The sequence below is a fragment of the Penaeus monodon genome, chromosome 7 (genome assembly GCF_015228065.2).
Source record: "Penaeus monodon isolate SGIC_2016 chromosome 7, NSTDA_Pmon_1, whole genome shotgun sequence".
NCBI classification, from domain to species: Eukaryota; Metazoa; Arthropoda; class Malacostraca; order Decapoda; family Penaeidae; genus Penaeus; species Penaeus monodon.
The window spans coordinates 10,093,582-10,103,813 of NC_051392.1; the positions used below are offsets into that span (position 1 = coordinate 10,093,582).

At 35.2% G+C, this 10,232-nt stretch overlaps 1 pseudogene; it reads left to right on the forward strand.

Moving 5' to 3' along the window:
• The window catches only part of LOC119575528, an 8,220-nt pseudogene extending 1,605 nt beyond the window's left edge, over window positions 1–6,615 (forward strand).
• The last annotated feature ends 3,617 nt before the right edge of the window (window positions 6,616–10,232 follow it).

Here is a 10,232-nt window from a genome sequence, read left to right on the forward strand (position 1 = left end):
CACGCACGGCCTCCCCCGAGCGCACCCAGTCTCCCAGCGGCTCTAGGCGGTCCTCCACTTCAAGCTACTCCCACTCAGCTGGTCGCCCTTCAAACCCATCAAGGCAGGCCAAAATAGCATGTAGTATCATGGACAGTTTTTACTCAAACACACACACACACACACACACACACAAACACACACACACACCCACACAAACACACACACACACACACACATATATATATATATATACATATACATATATGCATATGCATATACTATATAGGCTACACATATATATACATATAAATACATAGGCTATACATAAAAAAAAAAAAAAAAAAAAAAAAAAAAAAAAAAAAAAAAAAAATATTTAAATATATATATAAATATATAATATATATATATATATATATATATTATATATAATATATAAATTATATTACACACACCTACATACACACACCTACATACACCACACCCTACATACACCACACATACATACACACACATACAACACACACATACATACACACACACACACACACACACACACACACACACACACAACCCACACACACACACACACACACAAACACACCACACACCACACACAGACACACCACCACCACAACACCACACACACACACACACCACACACAGATACACACACAACAGATACACACGATACACACACACACACACATACACACACACACACACAATACACACACACACACACACACCCATATACACACCACAACACACAGACACACACACACAGAGATACACAACACACACAGAGATACACACACACACAGAGATACACACACACACACACACACAGATACCACACACACACACAGAACACACACACACACACAGATACCCACACACACACAGATACACACACACACACACACAGATACACACACACACACACAGATACACACACACACACAGATACACACAACACACACACAGATAACACACACACACACACACACACACACACACACACACCACACACACGTGTGTGTGTGTAGATAGACAGATGATTGATAGATTAATAGAAGGGTAGATAACTATAGATATATGCAGTGGGAGTGAGTGAGTCTGTGTACATGCATGTGTATGTATGTGTGTATGTACAATGCTGTTTATTTATAATTCTTACTCTTTTATAGGATATAGAACGGTATTATCATCTTATATTAATGTTCTTACTTGTCATGGAACTACAAATGATCACAGTCTGATGTGATACTCATACGTATGAAAGATGCACCCAAGTACATAAAAAACTGTGGGTTTTAAATGTTTTGAGATGTACATTTTGCTCGAAAAAAGTGTGAGTATGAACCACTTTTTCTCATTTTTCATGTTGTGGGTTTTTTTAATTCACAGCTTTATAGGGTTGACATCCTGCATGGCCGTCCTGATACGCCACACTACTGCAGCCAGGCGTAGTCCTCGATACCAGACCACCCTGGAGGTAAGCTGGTGTTGTTTTGCCCATTGACTTGTTCATGGACTTTTCTTCTTATTCATTTCTTAGTTTCAGTTGATATATTAGAGTAGTAATAGTTTCATGTCTGTAGGTTGTGACCCTGCTAAATCTAGTGTACTTTTCCCTTGTTGTGTTTAGATTGATATCTATTAGTCAGGTAAAAGAGGAAGCGTTTAATCTCCATTCTTTATGGTATTTTTGAAGTCCTGATTTTGCATACAATAGTTAAATGTATGCTAATCATATGTTCATGGTGATAATGAATGTAGGTATTTATTTTCTACTGCTGCATGTTTTCTACATGTTGCAACAAGGAAAGAGCATATTATACAGTGCATGACTATAAAGTTTGCAATGTAATCTGCAACAATGACTATTTACTCGCTATTAAGAATGGTATCGGATCAGGGTAAAACTATATTCTAATGATGTCTGTTTTATAGAAACCAAATTTTTTTACATGCTAACAGACTGTTTTTCATGTTCAGATTATTAATATATCTAAAGATATATATATAATTTTTTTAGAGAGAGAAAGACATTGAAAACTAGTATTCCTACAGAAGGCCTTTTACTTTGCTGTCACAAATTTAGGGAAGTGGGGAAGTTGATAATGGTGTTATGGTAAATATTGAAGAAAGAAGGTGAGATACTTCCAACTGCAGCTTCAACTTTTTACTTAATTTGTTTCTTTCTTTTTATTTTTCAATCGAGATATCTGAACCCCCTGTTACTTAGAACTTAATTTTTACAGTTTTTAAGCCTATTTTATACAGAATGATATAAAAGGATAATTGAGTATTGGAATGATAGACGCTAGGAAGAATGCCTTCATAGGAAAATGAATGGGTTAGGTTGATTCTGTTTGTTTTTGTGTTATTTTTTTTATTTGTGATTCTTTATGAATGAACTAAACTACAAAATAGAGAGGTAGTCTATTGGATGTTCAATAAGAAGGGCGAATGTAAAAAGATAGATTTAGGGTATTAAGAAGTAAAGAACAAGGACAGAAGTCAGTGTTCATATTGTATGCAATAATTATTACATTGTAATATATTGTAGCAAATTTACGGTCAGCAGAAGGTAACTAAACTATGGATTTGGTTGATTATAGAAATATTTTTATATTAGAGATATTTATACAGTCGGGAAAATTGTCCTTGTTTCTTGGAGACCTTAGACTTTTTGTCCAAGCATTCAGCACATTCCCTAGTTGATGATGTCGGGTGTTATTTGCTCCTTCCAAAAATCCCACCTGCTGGAAACTTCCAGTCCCTGCCAAACCCTTTAAATGTATGCATTCTTCACCTTTTTCTTCCTCCCTCCAACTATAACTCGTGTAGAACTTCCACTCTCCTTTGCACCTTAAATAATTGTACTCAAGTTCACACTCACAGTAAGCTTTCTCCTTCTCCACACTGCTTCCAGATTAACTCACCTGTCTTGTAGTCCTCTCAGCTCTTCGTGAAAAAGCAGTGTCTCCAGCAAATTGATCTGGCATTTCTGCCATTGACACCACATTCCATTTTTGTTTTAGTTTTTTTACATCTCATTAATAAGGCATTACGTATATTCGAACCTATATCTGCTCTTGATTCACTCAGCATTCTCACGTTATAGCCCTGGCACTGGCCTTACTTCCTCATAACAGTCTCCTGTCCACAATCACTCTCTTTGGCCCACTCACATGCGTCCCCGTTTCCCTAAAGTAATGTCTGTTCACATTTTCCAGAGTTGTTTTAATTAATCTGCCATATGCAAGTGCCTGGTCCGTCTACATATGCCCTTCTATGATAAACCCTCAGTAGATGAGTAAACTATTTTTGTATATAGACAGCTTAAGAGATGTGAAGTTAGATGTTCTGTATTTATATATTTATGTCTGTGAGACTAGTACAAAGTATTTTTTATGCACAGATATTTAGATAAGATTTAAAAAACTTCATGCAGATGTAAATCAAAGTCAGAATTTCTTAAGAATTATTGACTTTGCTTTAATTTGTGGTAGGAAGTTATTATTTGCTGTCCCCAATACACAAGTGGGGGACTCAATGATGTTGTATGAAATCTTTTTACATAAACTATTTTGTTATATATTTTGTTTAGGTATATTAGGCACAGTTCGGTAATACAAAGTTTGTCTTTTCCCCCACTCTGTCACTCTCATCTTCCTCCTATTTCTCTGTCTCTCACTCTTTCGTTCTCTCACGTCCTTTCTACCATCAAAGTCAGAAGAACAGGGACGTAAGGAAGCAGTAGGACAGGTTGGTAGGCTCCCCCTCATGTGCTTCCCACTATGTCTGTGTTGTGCGCCCTTCCACACCTCCCTCAGAACGCATGCGTGGCAGCCACGCTTAGTTTGTGGCTGTATTTTGAGAAAGTATTTCCTCGGCATTGATTTGGTGGTATTGCAGATAATGGCAAAGATTGCTCCCCAGGGCTTAAAATGGTTTGTGTTTATTGGCTGCCAGTATGTTTTTTTTTTCCTCTCAATTTCTTTTTTTTCTGTTTGTATTAGTTTGTGAATCTATACTTTTTCACTTTAAGTATCATAGAATAATTGGGAAATCCTATTTAAATACACTTTACAATATTTATCATTAACAAAACAAGTGTGTAAGGGCACAGGTGGCATTATGGGTACATATTAAATGCAAACATGACAACCATTCTGATGTTTCTTGTTTAACTGGAATATTATTTTGTACAAAGCTTGAACAAATGTAGCTTAAGAAGGAAACACAACACCTCTGATTATTATTATTCTGGGAATTCATGCATACTGTAGTAAAGAGAGTTGTGTTGTTTTGCTACTTTACGTGATCTGTAGATAGTTTCTTCTTATATTGAAAAAGAGGTGTCCATCATAGGATTTAAATGTATAAAATTTGAGGCTAGTATTTTTTCTCTCTCTTTGTTGCCTTTTCTTTATAGAAAGGAGAAAAAAAATACTTCTGATTTTTTCTTTCTTTCTTCTTTTCTTTCTTTCTTCTTTCTTTCTTTTCCAAGTTTTTTGTTTTGTTTTGTTGTGTTTTTTGTTATACCTTAAATGACATGCATGCTTTGCCTTATAACATTCTAGAAGGACAAAATAAAAGCATTTGGTATCACAGAAAACTTAATTGATTGTTTATTATTTTTTGAAAATTTTTTCAAGTGTGAGTATTTTTCTTTAGTGGAGATTATGTCCTGCATGAATACCAACAAGTCATGGAAGCAATCTTTCCAGTTTGTGGTTAACAGGTTGAGTATGTGGTGTGTGTATCAAAAGAACATGTATCAGGATCAGGATAGCTTGGAGGATATGACCAAAGCATATCAGTGGTACAGTCTTAGAAATAATGGGATGACAGGAGGCAAAGGGATTGTTAATTATATTGTTTTTCCATTTACCTTAGGATAATTCTAGTGTCGTGAAAACCAAGTGCAGGGTTAGAATAAAAAGACTCCTCTCAGTTTGTTAATGTAGTCGCATCATGCAGAATATGTGATGATGCCTTTATTTAATGTCTGAGAATTTCTACTTATATATGGATATGCTTAGCTTATTCTGAGAACCTGAGACTGCATGCAGTCACAGATGCTTGAAGTAGTGAGAAAAGAAGTATATTAGAATAGACAAAAATTGTCCGTCTCATATCTATTAAATCAGTGATTCTGATAACAGGTTAAACTTTCTTTTAATATGTAGATGAGGCAAGGTTTGAATGTTGTCTGGTAGTATTATTTTTATCGATTGTATTTTTTTATTGTTATTTATTTTATTATTATTATATGATTATTATTATGATATTTTTCATTATTATTATTATATAAATACAGCATCGTCAATATTGTTAGGAGGAAAATTTTAATTCATATGTAATATGAATCATGGTTTTACTGTGGTAAGATTAGTAGGGGGTTTGAATACTCACTATTATATAAATGGAGAAGTGAATTAGTGATATAGTGAATTCTAGTCTGTGATACATCTTTATGGAGATCTAGAATAATTTCAGTAATTTGAGCTTCAATTTTTTTCAGCAATTGTTAGGGTTTTTTTTTTCTATAGAATGATGAAGAGAAAAGATTATCGTTCCTTTTCTTTTCAATCAGATGTTCTAATGTAGTCCCTGAAAAAGAACTGTCATTTTGTAACATTAAGTCAGATCAGGCATACTAAAGACCAGGCCAGTCTTACCCCACCCACCTTCTAGTCGATGCGAGGGCCGAGGTCAGGAGGCGAACTCCGTACTCTAGCCACCCAAACTTTCCACTCAGCGCTCCGCACCACCTCTAACACTGGGTCTCCTCTGAGTACCCCATGGGGGGCTCTCCCCCCGTTACACCTCATACTCCCCCTACCACTTAACAGCCTTGGCAGCCGCAAGGACAGTGCGGACAGGGTGGCGGGCACAGGGTGAGCATGGAGTGGAATTTTTTTTCCCATTCTCTCCTCCATAATGAAATATGTGCCTTTATTTTATGGGTATGGTGATTATATTGGGCAATAGGTTTTTGATTGATTGATTGCTTGATTTTTTTTTTATATAAGGGATAAGAGTTGTGTGATAAAGATTATGCACAGAATACTTCAGTCTGTTATGTATATGTTTTTGATTATAAACAACAGTACTGTGCTAACAATAACATTAATTATTTATGTGTTTTCTGCACTACTTTGTTTATTACCTTATTGCTAACTTATTATTAATGTTCCTAATAACCAATAGAAGCTTGGAGGGGTCATTGCTACACACCGGCCACGTCCCCTGAGCGTGGCTGGTCCCCTCAAAGGTTCGCACGATGACCAGGAGGATGAGGGCAGCGTGATCAACCAGCAGCCATCCGTTGAGAGGATGGCATTGTCGAGAAAGTGGATTCCGATGCGTTATCAGAAGCTCCAGACAGTTCCCAGGTACTTCAGGAAGGAGTGGTTTGTGTTTGAAGATGGACTTGGTGTATGTGGATTCAACAAATATCTTGTTAGAAGATTTTTCTATTCAAGGGAAACTGTTAAAGAAAGTACGTTGTTTACATTTGGTCCTTTATTCTCTATACAAAATAGAAACCTTCCCATAGTGCAGAGAGGAAATCTCTCTGGCTATTTACCCAAGCCTTCTAGCAATTATGTCTTATAGTTTCAAAGCATTTAAGAGTGCATAGTAGATAGGTTGGTAGCCATCATGATTTCCAAACTGGATGTATTCATACATAATGTAAGTGACAGATTATGTCAGGTTTTAAAATGACATGAAGAATGATATTGTGCAACAGTTCATTACAGGTTACCCGTGAAGTCAGGAATGTTGACCAAGCTCTCAAGTTCTCCGTTTGACACCACTGTTTGTATTATATTCTATAATTTTTTTAAAAAACTTGTATAGATATCTTGAGGATATATGTGATGATTTTGTATTTTGCTGTAGTGATGAGTTTCAAATGTCACATTCTTATTTCCTTTTTGGGGTAGCAATGTATTTCATTTTTGCTATAGAAACTCAAGTTTATCTCTTGAGAGAGAGTGCATTTAATCATTCAGGAGAAATATCCTTGTAAGGTATGAAATGCTAGAGCACATGAAAGCTTTTTGATCGTCTGAACAGTGTTGTTAGCTTGGTCAATGTATGGATGTTGTATTTTGCCAAAAGAGTAAAATGCAGGGTTGAGATTGGCATGATCTGATTAAAGAATGTGTGGGTTGAATGTTAATGAGTTCAATGGTCAGTGATTATGGACTTGGTATTAATGTGGTTTTTGCCTGAGTAGATTGACATAAGATGATAAGTGATGTAGTTCTTTTGTGCATGCCTGATTCTGTGATAATGAAGGCTCATTTGAAGGCAGTTGAAGATAAAAATGGAAATATAAGTGTGTAGAGACTTCTATGTGGAATGTAAATGAATGAATTTAACGAAGTACCCCATGTAATTTGCTTGTGAGTAGGATAAAAATGCTATGTGAACTTGCAACTGTATTTTGGTCTTGAGACTGATTGAGTTGCGTCCACAGATTCATCTTTGTTCACCCAAAAAAACAAGAGTTGTCCTGTCAGGAATGTCATTTTATAGGAGCTGCATGGCTTCTAGAGGTATTATGAAATGTATAGCAAATAAAAACATTACAAGTAACCTTCTGTTTAATGATAATAAAAATAAATGTAAGAATGAAATCTGAAAAAAGAAATTAAGTAAAAAAAAAAATATCAAGATACTAAGGCCCCCAAAAAACAAAAAAAAAATGAAATTTTAAGAAGAGGAGATTTTATGTAGATAGATAGATATTTGATATGAATAATGAAGAAAAGACAACGTGAAGAATGGAAGAACAAAAAGTATAGATATTTGTATGCTTTCATAGGAATATAAATATAAGAGAGAAAGTCATTGGTGGTATTGCTGGATTACATAGGCACTGATGATGAAATTGGAACTGGGGAAGACAGTGTTTAATCAGTAGGAGAATATCAGGAGTACTGGTGAAGTAACTTTAGAGGATATAGAGACAAACAACCCACCAAGCCCCAGAGCTTTGCAGACAAAGAATAAGGAGATTGCAGGCTAAATGTTTACTCTATGTTCCTGCAATCTTTCTATCAGATTAATAAATGGTAAGTCAGTCATTTGATCACCTTCTATTATGGAAAGTGCTGTCTGTGATGCAGAAGGTTTTCTTGCAAAATGCAGCTGATGTAGTAAAATATAATATAAATATTATATTATATATAGATAATATATACATATATCATATATGTGTATACTATTATATAAATAGATATATATATATATATATATATATAATATATATTTTTTTTTTTTTTTTTTTTTTTTTTTTTTTTTTTTTTTTTGTTTTTTTTTTTTTCTACACTACATTGCTTAATTGGAGCACATATTACTTTGCCATATTTTTTCATGTAGCAACATAAAAGAGGTTCATGTTAAAAAAGTCTGAGAGTATAATATATATATTGTAGGATTCTGTAATAAAGCATATCATGAATTAGAATGCATCTTGCCTATGCGAAGCTTTGGGCACATCGTGTCAACATATATCAGATTCATCTAAGAATCTGCTTTTAAGTTCTCTAGCCAGTTACAATTTGTCTTTCTTATCAAACTTTAAAGAGAATGTAAGCTTGCTGGAAAACTACCCCTTCTTAGCATTGCATAAAACTGTACCAAACTCACTCACCAAAAAACATGGTCAGACATGACACTATATATATATATATTTTTTTTTTTTTTTTTTTACCTCTTCTATGTTTCTTGTTCCACTAAATATTCAAACAGAATGAGCGAGATCAGATTCCTCATTCTGATAGATATTATTATCTTTGATATGCTTTCCATTCCTCATATTGCTGTGATAGAATTACTCTCTAGAACAGTGGATAAAGTATTAGTAAAATGACTTTATATCACATCACCGGGTATTTCTTTTTTATATCTCAATGTCCCCTCTTACTCCTGTCTGATCCAATTCACATGGCGAATTTGCTGTGCTTATTTATATAGATTACATATGGAATCTACATGTAAGGCTTATAGATGTAGCCAGTATAAGACTTATGCAGGAAAATTGATAAACTATCCAACATTATCTCAAATAAGTCTTTATTATTACTGACTGTGTAGTTTTCAAATATGATATAGTTATTGTAAAATCATTGCTTTAGTTGTGTGCTACCATGAAACCACATTCAACATTGACTGTTTATAAGTATCAGACTTATATAGACACACGTACTTTGGTTCTTTTATTAGCACTATTCAAATATAGCAGTAGGTAACAGCAAACATCAGGAATTAGTAATGGATAAAGTTTATTAATCATATCAAAACCTAAGCATGTCAAAATCAAAGCATTAAGCCCTCCTTTCAGGACTACCAACAATGAATGTTGAGATCTGGAGTTACAATCAGCACTCATTATTGACCTTGTATGTAAATGCTCGGTTGCCATTCTAGCTTGTTATTACCAGTTGAAGTTATGGAATGCTTCAGACTAGTAATGTGCAAATTTTATTCTTGTACAGTAGGAAGGCCTTATGGATTTTAGGTGTTTTGGTAACGGGAGGTGATAGGCCAAAATTATATTATAGACGATTTGATGATTTGTTTAATTGGCTAAAATTTCTATTCTGAAATCTTGCGTGCACATACATGCACACACACACCTACACGCACACACACACCTACACGCACACACAAAACCTACTTAAAAAATTAAATTAAATACCCACACACACACTACACTCACAACACCAACCTAAAGCACACACACACACTACACCACACCACCATACACACTCATACACACTCATATACACTCATACACACACCACACACACACACCAACACACACACACAAACACACACACACACACACACACACACACCACCACCCACACCACACGCACACACACCACACACAACACACCAACACTACACCACACAAACAAACACACACACCGGACACACACACACACACACACACACACAACACACACACACACACACACTCAATCTCAATCGTTCAATCTCTCAATCTCGCTCTCAGTCTCTCGCAGAAACGCTTTCTGAATGTACTGTTTATCAGGCTTACGATTAGGAGCTAGGATGTAAAATAAGTTTAAAATCATTAAACAGTAATATCGAGAAATATAAAGGGGGGAAAGACTGACCCATAAAGGAGAAAATCCAGTGTATTACATTACAGACGGTTTAAAAGGCCTCACAACCTCCCTGTTGATGTGACG